Below are 13,192 nucleotides of genomic sequence, written 5' to 3'. Positions count from 1 at the left end.
CCTTATATATGGAAAAAAACTGAAAACGAAAAACCACCACTGTCGGATATTAAAAAAACACAAACGCCTGAACTGAATACTCAATACTGTTAAATATGCAGATGTCATCTTAGTTTACAAAATCTTCCATCATATAACTCCTCCCCCACTGCAAGATTTGATACAAAAAATCAACAATGGCTGGCTCTAGAGGTGACTGTAAAGTAGTGAGTACTTCATACCTGGAAGTCAATAGCAATTACCATATTTTTACGACTATAAGGCGCACTTAAAAGTCTTACATTTTCTCGGAAATAGACAGTGCGCCTTATAATCCAATGCGCCTTATATATGGAAAAAAAACAGAAAACCAAAAACGAAAAACCACCACTGTCGGATATTAGAAAAAACACAAACGCCTGAACTGAATACTCAATACTGTTAAATATGCAGATGCCATCTTAGTTTACAACATCTTCCATCATATAGCTCCTCCCCCACTGCAAGATTTTATACAAAAAGATCCAAAACATCAACAATGGCTGGCTCTAGAGGTGACTGTAAAGTAGTGAGTGCTTCATACCTGGAAGTCAATAGCAATTACTGTATTTTCACCACTATAAGGCGCACTTAAAAGTCTTACATTTTCTCCAAAATAGACAGTGCGCCTTATATATGGAAAAATCCACGGTCGGATATTAATAAAACACAAACGCCTGAACTGAATACTCAATACTGTTAAATATGCAGTTTCCATCATTGTTTACAATATCTTCCATCTTATAGCTCCTCCCCCACTGCAAGATTTTATACAAAAAAATCCAAAACATCAACAATGGCTGGCTCTAGAGGTGACTGTGAAGTAGTGAGTGAGTTCTTCATACCTGGAAGTCAATTACCGTATTTTCACGACTATAAGGCGCACTTAAAAGTCTTACATTTTCTCCAAAATACACAGTGCGCCTTATAATACAGTGCGCCTTATAATACAGATCCCTTGACAGTTAATCAAAATTCATCAACACATGTTGTCAAGAGACATATATTTAATGCTACTTTTATATGTTGGTGCACACCGTCATCATTTGTTGCTTTTCCACCAATTAGCAGCCATTCGATGATGCGTTCAGGGACTTTTGTAAAATCTGCAAATGAACCAAACCATCGGTAATAACAGCAAAGATTACAAGAAGACTTCTTTCTTTGATTCTGAGCATGTCTGGAAACTAAGCAACCACATCAAATGGGAAATTATTTACAAGGCATCATGGGAAATTGATCAGGATTGGGCAGAAAATTGAAAGATGAACCTGACCGTTCCATCCTCAATTTGTTTTTTTTACTTGTGTCATGATTGCTGTGACAAATGAGGCCCCGCCTCCTTTCATCTACACACATCTACACACATCTACACACATACACATCAACACACATTTACACACTCATCTACACACATCTACACTCACACACATCTACACACACCTACACACACCTACACACACCTACACACACCTACACACACCTACACACACCTACACACACCTACACACATGTACACACATTTACACACATTTACACACATTTACACACATTTACACACATCTACACACATCTACACTCACACATCTACACTCACACATCTACACTCACACACATCTACACACACACACCTACACTCACACATCTACACTCACACACCTACACACACACACATCTACACTCACACACATCTACACTCACACACATCTACACTCACACATCTACACTCACACGCATGTACACACATACACATGCATACATATGCATATACATACATACATATATATATATATAAATATACATATGTGTATGTGTATGCTAATCAGCTGGAGTCGAAGATGCTGGTTTATTGTGGTGCTGACTGATTGTCATTTACTTATTATTCACAGCTAGTATGCCCCTTAAGTTGTTGTTCCATACATTTTAAACATAACATTGCAAAGTGTGCTGATTTACTGTTAAAAATGCTGTTAATAGGTTTCAATGTCCCCTTGTTTTGGCGTTGCAAAGTCAAAACAATTACTTTCATATGTCTTGTTTCTTCAGCGAAAAAAAATCACATTCCCTTTCACAATTATTGTTCAAAATATTTAGTATTTTTATATTTTAATTAGGAACCAAACCCTGCAGGATTCTTAATAGTTAGCGACATTGTTTACAAGTTCACATTCCAGCTTTGACCCGATGGCAAAATAATCTTAGTTTAACAACTTCCATTCCATGTCAAGAACCTTCCACTTTGTCTTGTTTACTATTTTAATGAACTTTTTTTTATCACAATCGGGAGGGGAAATAACCCAAAAAAAATCTGCAAATACAGCCTTACTTATGAAATATCATTAGCTCCAACCTGCCTTGTAAAAATGCCACGTATGCACTCATACAGAGATGGGCAAACTACGGCTTGCGGGCCAAATATGGCCCCTTAGGCTCTTTAATCCGGCCCGCCGACATTGTCCAATTTTTTTCACAATGTTAAAATTATTTTTTACATAAAATTTATTAATTTTGTTATCTTTTAAAATTGTTTAATATTTTAATTTTTTTTTAAATTTTTTAATTTTTTTTATTTTTTAAAATGTTTTACCCCAAGATGGCGCTGTCACACGGAAGCCAGTGGCAGTAGCTATGTCCACTCTTATTTGTTTTTAATGTTTTACAGCCCTTCTATCTTTTTTTAAATGACATTTTAATACATTCCTTTTTACTTGATTTGGTACTTTATACTTTTTACTTTATACTTTTTACTTTAATAACGAGTGATGAGTATATTAATACTTTAGTCCCCGTTTCCTGCCTATACTTCATATGTACTGTTAACGGATGCACTTTTTTACATGTACAATTCATATTTTCCAATATTATTCCTTGTGAGCCATACTACGGATTTAAAAGTCAAAATACATACACGACATACATTTTTTTGTAATTTCACTACTTTTAAAGTGGAAAAAATGGAATATTTTTCAAAATAATCAAACGAAGACAGCGACAAACAATTCATATTTTCCAATGTTATTTCTTGTGAGCCATACTACGAATTTAAAAGTAAAAATACATAATTACATATTTTTTTTTGTAATTTCACTTCATTTTTTCCAATGTTATTTCTTATAAACCATACTACAAATTGAAAAGTCATAATACATACATTTAAATGAGTGCCTTTTCAATTTTTTTTGGTAATTTCACTACTTTTAAAGTGGAAAAATAGAATATTTTTCAAAATAATCAAACCAAGAGAGCGAATGATGAGTATTTTAATACTTTAGTCCTTTTTTTCTGCCTATATTTCATATGTACTGTTAACGGATGCACTTTTCTACATGTATCCTATCTTCTGTTCTGACCCCGCCCATCTCTCCAATTTTTAAAGTCAATATGGCCCACTCCAGTGCTAATATGAGCATTTTAACCCAAAATTATGCCTAAAAAATGAATTAAAAAGCTCTTTACACCTTCCCCTTAGTCTAATAACATTTATTTTCTTTGTGTGTATCTCCCAGCTTGCTTACCATATGTCTTTGAGGTTATTTATTACATTTTTTTTCGAGTGTCCACCTTGCTAATTGTGTCCTAATGGCCATCCCTCGTTGAAGAGAGTGATAAAAGCCATTGGCGGTTTGGGCATGGTGCTTTTTTTTGTTGATTACTTTGCCTCGTTAATGCACCCCCGCTCGGATACAAATGGACGCCGGTTATTGCATCAGGAAGGACGGTTGGACTTGTCAAAATCGTCCACTCGGATATGGACAAGGGGGGATAAGGACTGACGGCTAAAGTGCCAGGGATATATTTTTTGGAGAGGCAATTTCATAAGTGGGGGGGAGCATAAAAAGCATGGCACAATTATGAAATGAAGCTTTCTCTTTCCATAATGGCCGCTTCTCCTCCACAGGCTAAATATGGCGCTAGGCGCTACAGAATGGCTTGTATTGTTGGGGTAGGTGCTAGTATAAAGACTCCTATGGTGAAGGAAAACGGATGTTTTGGGGGAGAGAAAATGGCTTCCATTTGATGATATGGAAGAAAATGGAAGTATTATGTTGGTGGATGCAGTTGTTTTTTTTTTATTAGGAGTTTGTTGAGTGTTTTTAGGGAGACTTCTGTTTGGATTACTGTATTTTTTATGTGGTAGTGGTTGTTGTGTATTTGAAAATGATGACTGAATCGAGGCTTACCGTATTTTCACGAGTATAAGGCGCACTTAAAAGTCTTACATTTTCTCGGAAATAGACAGGGCGATTTATAATCCAGTGCGCCTTATATATGGAAAAAACAGAAAACCAAAAACGAAAAACCACTACTGTCGGATATTTAAAAAACACAAACGCCTGAACTGAATACTCAATACTGTTAAATATGCAGATGCCATCTTAGTTTACAAAATCTTCCATCATATAGCTCCTCCCCCATTGCAAGATTTTATACAAAAAAATCCAAAACATCAACAATGGCTGGCTCTAGAGGTGACTGTGAAGTAGTGCATTCTTCACACCTGGAAGTCAATAGCAATTACCCTGTTTTCACCACTATAAGGCGCACTTAAAAGTCTTACATTTTCTCTAAAATAGACGGACAGTGCGTCTTATAATCCAGTGCGCCTTATATATGGAAAAAGTGTCATTCATTCAGGGTACGCCTTATAATGCAGTGCGCCTTATAGTTGTGAAAATACGGTATTTAAACAAAAGATAAACAGATAAAATGCTAAACGACATTTTTTAAACAAAATATAAACAGACAAAATGTATTTAAACAAAAGATAAACAGATAAAATGCTAAACTAAATATATGTTAACAACAAATAAACAGATAAAATGTATTTAAACAAAAGATGAACAGATAATGCTAAACTAAATATATGTTAACAACAAATAAACAGATAAAATGCTATGGTATAACTGAAATTCCCCCAATAACGCATATCTTGCATAAAACCTGAAAAAAATGTTTACATGTTGCTCAAATCGCCGCCATCTTACCTATAGAAAACAAACTAGACCATTACGGACCCACTTCCTGGTTGTACTGCTCACATGACTTCCTTTTTGAGTTTGTCTACATGCTATCCACACCCTTTCAAAATATACTAACCATCACCCGATCCTCATAAATCATACAAATATATCAGAAAAACCACTTGCAATGATTTCTCTCAAAATCTTCCCTTCAAAATGACACATTTGTACTCCCTATTAAAACCACAAATATGAAAATTATGAATCAGGGGCCTGTCTTATACAAGAAAAATTGTAAAACTCAACCAAAGGCAATTTCCAGTGCACGGGTTATACGACCATGCGACTTATACACGAGAAATGTCATTAATCTGCCTGATAAACAAAAAAACTCGCCTCCATTTGCGGTAGACACCCTTCCCATTTCCCTCTTGGTTAAGCCCCATGTTGAGTTTGATCCTACATCTGTCCTACACGTCTTTTCATTGGCTATTAAAACCTCCGTCTCCACCTCACCCACCTCCTTCCGCCTTCCGTCATCGTCGCGGCAACCCAACGATTTCCTCTCACCGGGAGGCCCCCGACGACTCGGCGTGGCAGTGTCAAACGAGGCTCCTATTTAAGCTCATTAAATGTTTCCGAGAGAATAGGAAATCAATGGTGCATACCGCTACTGGAGAACTTTTATTCAATTTACCCCTTCTCCCCCCCTTTATCTTTTTCTACCGTCTTTCTTCACTGAATGTGGGGTAACCATGCAGGGAAGAAACTGGTAGACCAAGGGGGTAGGGGAATCTATGGCTCGGGAGCCATATGTGGCTCTTTTGATGAGTGTATCTGGCGGTTTGCTAACCTGTTAGCTAAAGTAAGGACATTTTTGGTGACAGAACTAGCGATATTACATCTTAAACTGCTTTTATCTTCATTTTATTTGGTGATGACTCTTCTGGAATGCATTTTCTCATGGATTAGCAATAGCATAAGAATATTTTTTTAAAATATTCCTTTTTTTTACTTTAAAACTAGTGAAATTACCCCAAAAAATTGAAAAGGCACTTGTTTACTTGTATGTATTTTGACTTTTAAATTCGTAGTATGGCTCACAAGGAATAATATTGGGAAATATTAATTGTTTATGGCTCTCTTCATCCAAAAAGGTTCCCGCCCCCTTTTTTAGAGGCTCTTTTTGTCTGAAAAAATACGTTTTTTGAATGGGAAATGGTCAAATGTAGTCCGTAGTCCAGCCAAAGTATAGATAGACAGTAATCCCTCGAATATCATGGTTCATGTAGGGCAGGGGTAGGGGAATATATGGCTCGGGAGCCATATGTGGCTCGTTTGATGAGTGTATCTGGCTCTTTGCTAACCTGTGAGCTAAAATATGGTAATTGCTATTGACTTTCAGGTATGAAGCACTTACTACTTTACAGTCACCTCTAGAGCCAGCCATTTTTTATGTTTTGGATTTTTTTTGTATAAAATCTTGCAGTGGGGGAGGAGCTATATGATGGAAGATGTTGTAAACTAAGATGGCATCTGCATATTTAACAGTATTGAGTATTCAGTTCAGGCGTTTGTGTTTTTTTTAATATCCAACAGTGGTGGTTATTCGTTTTTGATTTTCAGTTTTTTTCCATATATAAGGCGCACTGGATTATAAGGCGCACTGTCTATTTCCGAGGAAATTTAAGACTTAAGTGCGCCTTATAGTCGTGAAAATACAGTTATGTATGTATTTTGACTTTTAAATTTGTAGTATGGCTCACAACAAATAATAATGGAAAAAAAAATATTTTTTTGTGGCTCTCTTCCCGACCCCTGTTTTAGACCGACCCACAATGGCGACTAACGTTTTTTTGGGGTGGCGCCAAGTGTACCGAGAGTCACTGCCCACGCACCCCCCCCCCCCCTCTTTTGTTCAAAGCGATTGCGGCTGTCTGGCTGACTTGGTTAAACGTCTAATTATCTCCGTACGCGAGTTCGTATGGAATGTGTGAAAGCACGCTGTTTTTTTTGTATTTCAAGCAAAACCAAGACAATGGCTCTTTTCCCAAAGAAAGTGACTAAATAAGTACTGTACATCGTGTCATTTTTGTTCCCACATGTTGTGTTCTTTGATTCAAAATAGTTACTTTAGCACTCCAAAAATGGCTGTTGTGAATATTGGTTAGATAGAGTTGGTGGCTTAAAAGAAGTAGTTGCAGTAATCCCTCAAATATCGCGGTTAATGTAGACCAGATATGGACAAACTACTAATTATGAAAATTGAACAAAACAGAGTATCGTATTGATGCGAATATAAGACGATGTTTTTGCAAAAAGTGTTGCTGGTCTTACAATCAAAAGCTAAACCAGACATGGGCAAGCTATGGCTCGCGGGCCACATATGGGCCGTTAGGCGTTTTAATCCGGCCTGCCGACGTTGTCCAAATGTTTTTTTCTTTTCCCCAAGATGGCGCCGTCATGCGGATGCCAGTGGCAGTAGCTGTGTCCACTCTTATTTGTTTTTGGTGTTTTATAGACCACCTATCTTTTTTTAAATGACATTTTAATATTTCTTAATACATTCCTTTTTACTTGACTTTGTAGTACTTTATACTTTTTACTTTAATGATGAGTGATGAGTATGCTAATACTTAAGTCCTTTCTTTCTGTTAGTTTCATATGTACTGTTAACGGATGCACTTTTTTATCTGTATTCTATATTGTGCTGACCTGGCCCGTCTGCCAAATTTTATATATATATAAATATATACATATATGTATATATTTTTTTCCCAAGATGGCGCCATCACGTGGAATCCAGTAGCAGTAGCTCTGTCCACTCTTATTTGTTTATGGTGTTTTACAGCCCCTCTATCCTTTTTAAAATGACATTTTAATACATTCCTTCTTAATACATTCCATTTTACTTGACTTTATACTTTAAACTATTTTAATGAGTGATGAGTATGTTAATACTTCAGTCCTTTTTTCCTCTTTATCTTTCATATGTACAGTTAACGGATGCCCTTTTTTACATGTATCCTATCTTGTACTGACCCCGCCCATCTGTCACATTTTTATAGTCAATATGGCCCCCACCCGGGCCCAAAAGTTTGCCCACCTCTAGTTTAGCCTCTTACATCGACATATATCGTAGGGTTTTAGCTTGCTGTTGAATTCTTTGGTTCAGTTTTACTGTACAAGGCTGCTTTGAATTTTCTCCCGTCTTCTTCTATGGTTTCCCCCAGTATGTTTCTAGGGCTTCTTATTTTATAAAGCCTCCACGTGTGATTCTGGTCGGGCAAGGTGCCACTGGAGCCAAGGCCGAGGGGCTCAACACACCTTCTGTGGATCTGCGGTAATTGCTCCATTGGGGCCGTGTCTATGGCTTCGAGCCCGTCACCGTCACTCAATCCTTTTCTATCCGTCGCTCTTTGGCCTACCCATGTACCCCCCTCCAAATAATCGCCTTGCCAAATAACACTAAAACCAATTGTAGCCTTAAAAGTATTGGACAGAAAGCCCAAAAAAAACACCACCACTGTCAGATATTAAAAAATATATAAACACCTGAACTGGGACAATACTGTTAAATATGCAGATGCCATCTTAGTTTACAACATCTTCCATCATATAGCTACTCCCCCACTCTAAGATTTTATACAAAACATCAACAATGGCTGGCTCTAGAGGTGACTGTAAAGTAGTGAGTGCTTCATACCTGGAAGTCAATAGCAATTACCATATTTTCACGACTATAAGGCGCACTTGAAAGTCTTAAATTTTCTCCAAAATCGACAGTGCGCCTTATAATACAGTGCGCCTTATATATGGAAAAAAAACAGAAAACCAAAAACGAAAAACCACCTCTGTCGGATATTTAAAAAAAACACAAACGCCTGAACTGAATACTCAATATTGTTAAATATGCAGATGCCATCTTAGTTTACAAAATCTTCCTAAAATCTTCATATAGCTCCTCCCCCACTGCAAGATTTTATATACAAAAAAATCCAAAACATCAACAATGGCTGGCTAAAGAGGTGACTGTGTAGTTCCCTTCAAAAAGAATTCTAAATTAGCTAAAGTGTCTTTGTTACTGGAACCTGGAACTCAATAGCAATTAGCATATGCTAACTACTGTCTTGGAACCTCTAGGCCAATCATCTTAAAGAGGAACAAAATTGTCTTGGATGATGTCATCATTTATCTTCAACCTACACAAGGGACTAAAGATAGAAATTAGCCCTTGGCTACAATCTTACATATTTACATATATATATATGTTATTTAACATAAAGATCACATAGCTCCGCCTACACTGCAAGATTTTGTAACAAAAAAATCCAATACATTAACAATGGCTGGCTCTAGAGGTGACTGTGTAGTGAGTGCTAAATTAGCCAAATCATCCTGTTCTGAACATCTCAACCTCTCGGCCAATCAGCTACAAGACGAACAAAACTGCGATCACAACGCCGTCTAAAACGTTGTGTATATTCGTGTCTAGTATGTGTCATCGTTTATCTTCAACCCACGCAAGGGACTAAAGATGGAAATTAGCCTTGGGCTACCATCTTATATATTTCCATATTTCTATGCATTGTCATGAATATTAATATGTTCTGTCCCTTATTGGATAAACTCAAGTAGAATGGATATACAGTGTTCCCTCGCTACTTTGCGGTTTAGCTACCGCGGACTCAGAGCTTCGCGGATTTTTTTGGAGACAAAAAACCCAATATATTTTACAATTTTTTTTGTTATAACATGAATTTCACTCCCTCTATCCGTATTCTATATGGTGTACTGTGTACAGGGGGGTAATAAATACAAAAAATACAAAAAAATACCAAAAAATACAAAAAAATACAAAAAAATACCAAAAATACCAAAAAATACCAAAAAATACCAAAAAATACCAAAAAATACCAAAAAATACCAAAAAATACCAAAAAATACCAAAAAATACCAAAAAATACCAAAAAATACCAAAAATACCAAAAAATACCAAAAAATACCAAAAAATACCAAAAAATACCAAAAAATACCAAAAAATACCAAAAAATACCAAAAAATACCAAAAAATACCAAAAAATACCAAAAAATACCAAAAAATACCAAAAAATACCAAAAAATACCAAAAAATACCAAAAAATACCAAAAAATACCAAAAAATACCAAAAAATACCAAAAAATACCAAAAAATACCAAAAAATACCAAAAAATACCAAAAAATACCAAAAAATACCAAAAAATACCAAAAAATACCAAAAAATACCAAAAAATACCAAAAAATACCAAAAAATACCAAAAAATACCAAAAAATACCAAAAAATACCAAAAAATACCAAAAAATACCAAAAAATACCAAAAAATACCAAAAAATACCAAAAAATACCAAAAAATACCAAAAAATACCAAAAAATACCAAAAAATACCAAAAAATACCAAAAAATACCAAAAAATACCAAAAAATACCAAAAAATACCAAAAAATACCAAAAAATACCAAAAAATACCAAAAAATACCAAAAAATACCAAAAAATACCAAAAAATACCAAAAAATACCAAAAAATACCAAAAAATACCAAAAAATACCAAAAAATACCAAAAAATACCAAAAAATACCAAAAAAATACAAAAATATACAAAAAAATACAAAAATACAAAAAAATACGATAAAATACTATAAAATACAAAAATACTAAAAATACTAAAAATACAAAAATACATTTTATATGGTGTACTGTATACAGGGGGGTAAAAAAATAAAAAATAAAAATTACATTTAAAAAAAAAATTTTTTTTGAATTAAATTCAAATTAAGCATTTTTGAAGTGGAATCCCTACTTCCTGGAAATTCACTTATCGCGGGTGGTCCCGGTCCCCATTAACCGCGATAACCGAGGGAACACTGTCGCCCGTTTTCAAGGAAGAAGCAGTGATAAATAGCTAGCAGCTAGCACTTTTCTTAGCTAATCAATACACAGTTTACCCAAAGATGAGCGTATGACCCCCAACTCTTTTCCACTTTATTTGTGAACTTTTCCATTCCAATCCCACGGCCTGGATGAGGCCATTGATCTTTTCTCCTCGACTTGTTTTGAATAAAAGAGCAGCTCGCTGGCGTCTCTCCAGCCATCCGCGACAACAGCAATTGTAGCGGCCGTGACAAAGCATACATAAACATTGCTTTCCATCTGATCGAAGACCTATCATGAAAAGATAAGCCATTTTTTTCCTACAATTTCTCAGGCTAGAGAGAAGGACGTCCACTGACCGGGAAAATTGGGGGTCTTTGAGTTCTTGACATAAAGTTAAAGACTGTATGGGTCTTTGTGGATGTGTTAGCAAGAGATTAGCCAAGAAAATATGTGCGTCCAATCAGATTCTTGGGCTGTGAGACGGATTTCCTAGTCAAAATAAATTGGACATCTAGTACTGTCCATCAATGATAAAGGTTCTTTGAAAGTGTGATGTAGTTGTGGACATTTCAGTTCTTTTTTGTGAGATTTTCAGGCTATTTTATTTTATATTTCCTCTGTAATGTTCATTTTCTGTACTGGCTATCCTCTTAAGGGCCACTAGGGGTGCTGGAGCTTACCCTGAATCGGCAGTTAGGGGACGAGAAGACAAAGGTCAACCAATTGTTGCTAGGGTTTATCAATTTAGAGTGTTTTAACATGCTAGCTTAGCATTTTTGGAATTTGGTAGCCTGGAAAGAGCTAATACACCAATGTGGGGTTGAACCCTCGATCTCAGGACTGTGAGGCTGTGACGATAACCCACTAGGCCTATGCAGCAACTTCTAAAAAAAATATATGTTTTGTTATTTTTAATGACCGTATTTTCTCGCGTATAAGCCGTATTTATAACAAAAAATGACGACTGAATTTAGGGTACGGCTTATATGCGCATAAATTGGACTTAACATGCACAAAACTGCAAAGTGACAAAGACAAAACAACATAATGTAGGACAATGTGGGCGTTATGGTCATTATTTCAAAATAGAGAAAATATAAACTGATAAAACTCAAAAAATATATATATTTTGATGTCTATGACTGAAATTCAACAAAAAATAAACCATATTTTGCATAAAACCTGAAAAAAATGTACCTGTGCCTGTCTTTGCTGGCTCAGGGCTCCGCCATCTTACCTAGGAATGACAAACTAGACCACTATGGACACAATTCCTAATTGTACTGCTCACAAGACTTCCTTTTTGAATTTGTCTACCTGTAATCAGAATATGCAATCCATACAGTATCTCAAAATAATTTGTAATCCCAATTAAGACCATGTATACATCGCCGAAAAATTCTCAATCAGGGGTCGTCTTATACTCAAGAAATGTTAAAACAACGATTTTAAGCCCATTTTACAGCTCCAGCTTATACAGTGTTCCCTCGGTTATCGCGGTTAATGGGAACCGGGACCACCCGCGATAAGTGAATTTCCGCGAAGTAGGGATTCCCCTTCAAAAATGCTTGATTAGAATTTAATTCCAAAAAAAATATATATATTTTTTAAATTTTTATTTATTTATTTATTTTTTTTAAAAGATTTTTTACCCCCTGTATACAGTACACCATATAGAATACGGGTAGAGAGAGTGAAATTCATGTTATAACAAAAAAAACCTGTAAAATATGTTGTTTCAATGTAATATTTGTATTTTTTTCCCCAAAAAAATCCGCTCTGCGTCCGCGGTAGCTGAATCAGGGGTCGTCTTATACTCAGGAAATATTAAAATTCAACAATTTTAAGCTCATTTTACAGCTTCAGTTTATACAGTGTTCCCTCGGTTATCGTATAGTAGCGGGGGAACACTGTACTCTGAGTCGGCTATGCAAAAAAACACAATACCAAAACCTCCTGATATGTCTTTTCCTCCCAAAAAATGTCAAATAAAACCTTCCCTGGTTAACTTCTTTAGTTCTCTGCTCACATCTGAGCAGTCCCCCAAAAACCTTCACCTTTCCCCCGGTTTTAATCCAGAACCCGTTGTCTCTGTCACCCAAAAAAAAAAAAAGCACATTCTCATCTCGGTAATTGCATGTCTGGCCACCTGTTGGGTGTGTGGGGGAGTCGTACTCCCGACCTTTGCCCTCAACCGTGCCGCCGCACTCAACGCCATCAGCATCGGGTGTAAAACCCACCGGGAGTACCAGTGTGAACATGTTCTCTCAAAAAGTTGATTGAGCTTATCTGTAACCTTGA

The 13,192-nt window shown here is 36.0% G+C and overlaps 1 protein-coding gene across 1 annotated transcript in view; it reads left to right on the top strand.

Moving 5' to 3' along the window:
* The window catches only part of plxnb2b (plexin b2b), a 212,354-nt gene that overhangs the window by 45,445 nt on the left and 153,717 nt on the right, over positions 1-13,192 (top strand). The gene's annotated exons all lie outside the window — the stretch shown is intronic.

Source organism: Stigmatopora nigra, unplaced genomic scaffold (assembly GCF_051989575.1).
Source record: "Stigmatopora nigra isolate UIUO_SnigA unplaced genomic scaffold, RoL_Snig_1.1 HiC_scaffold_25, whole genome shotgun sequence".
NCBI classification, from domain to species: Eukaryota; Metazoa; Chordata; class Actinopteri; order Syngnathiformes; family Syngnathidae; genus Stigmatopora; species Stigmatopora nigra.
Note: the sequence above shows the minus strand (reverse complement) of the source record. Positions and strands in the feature narration are given on the sequence as shown.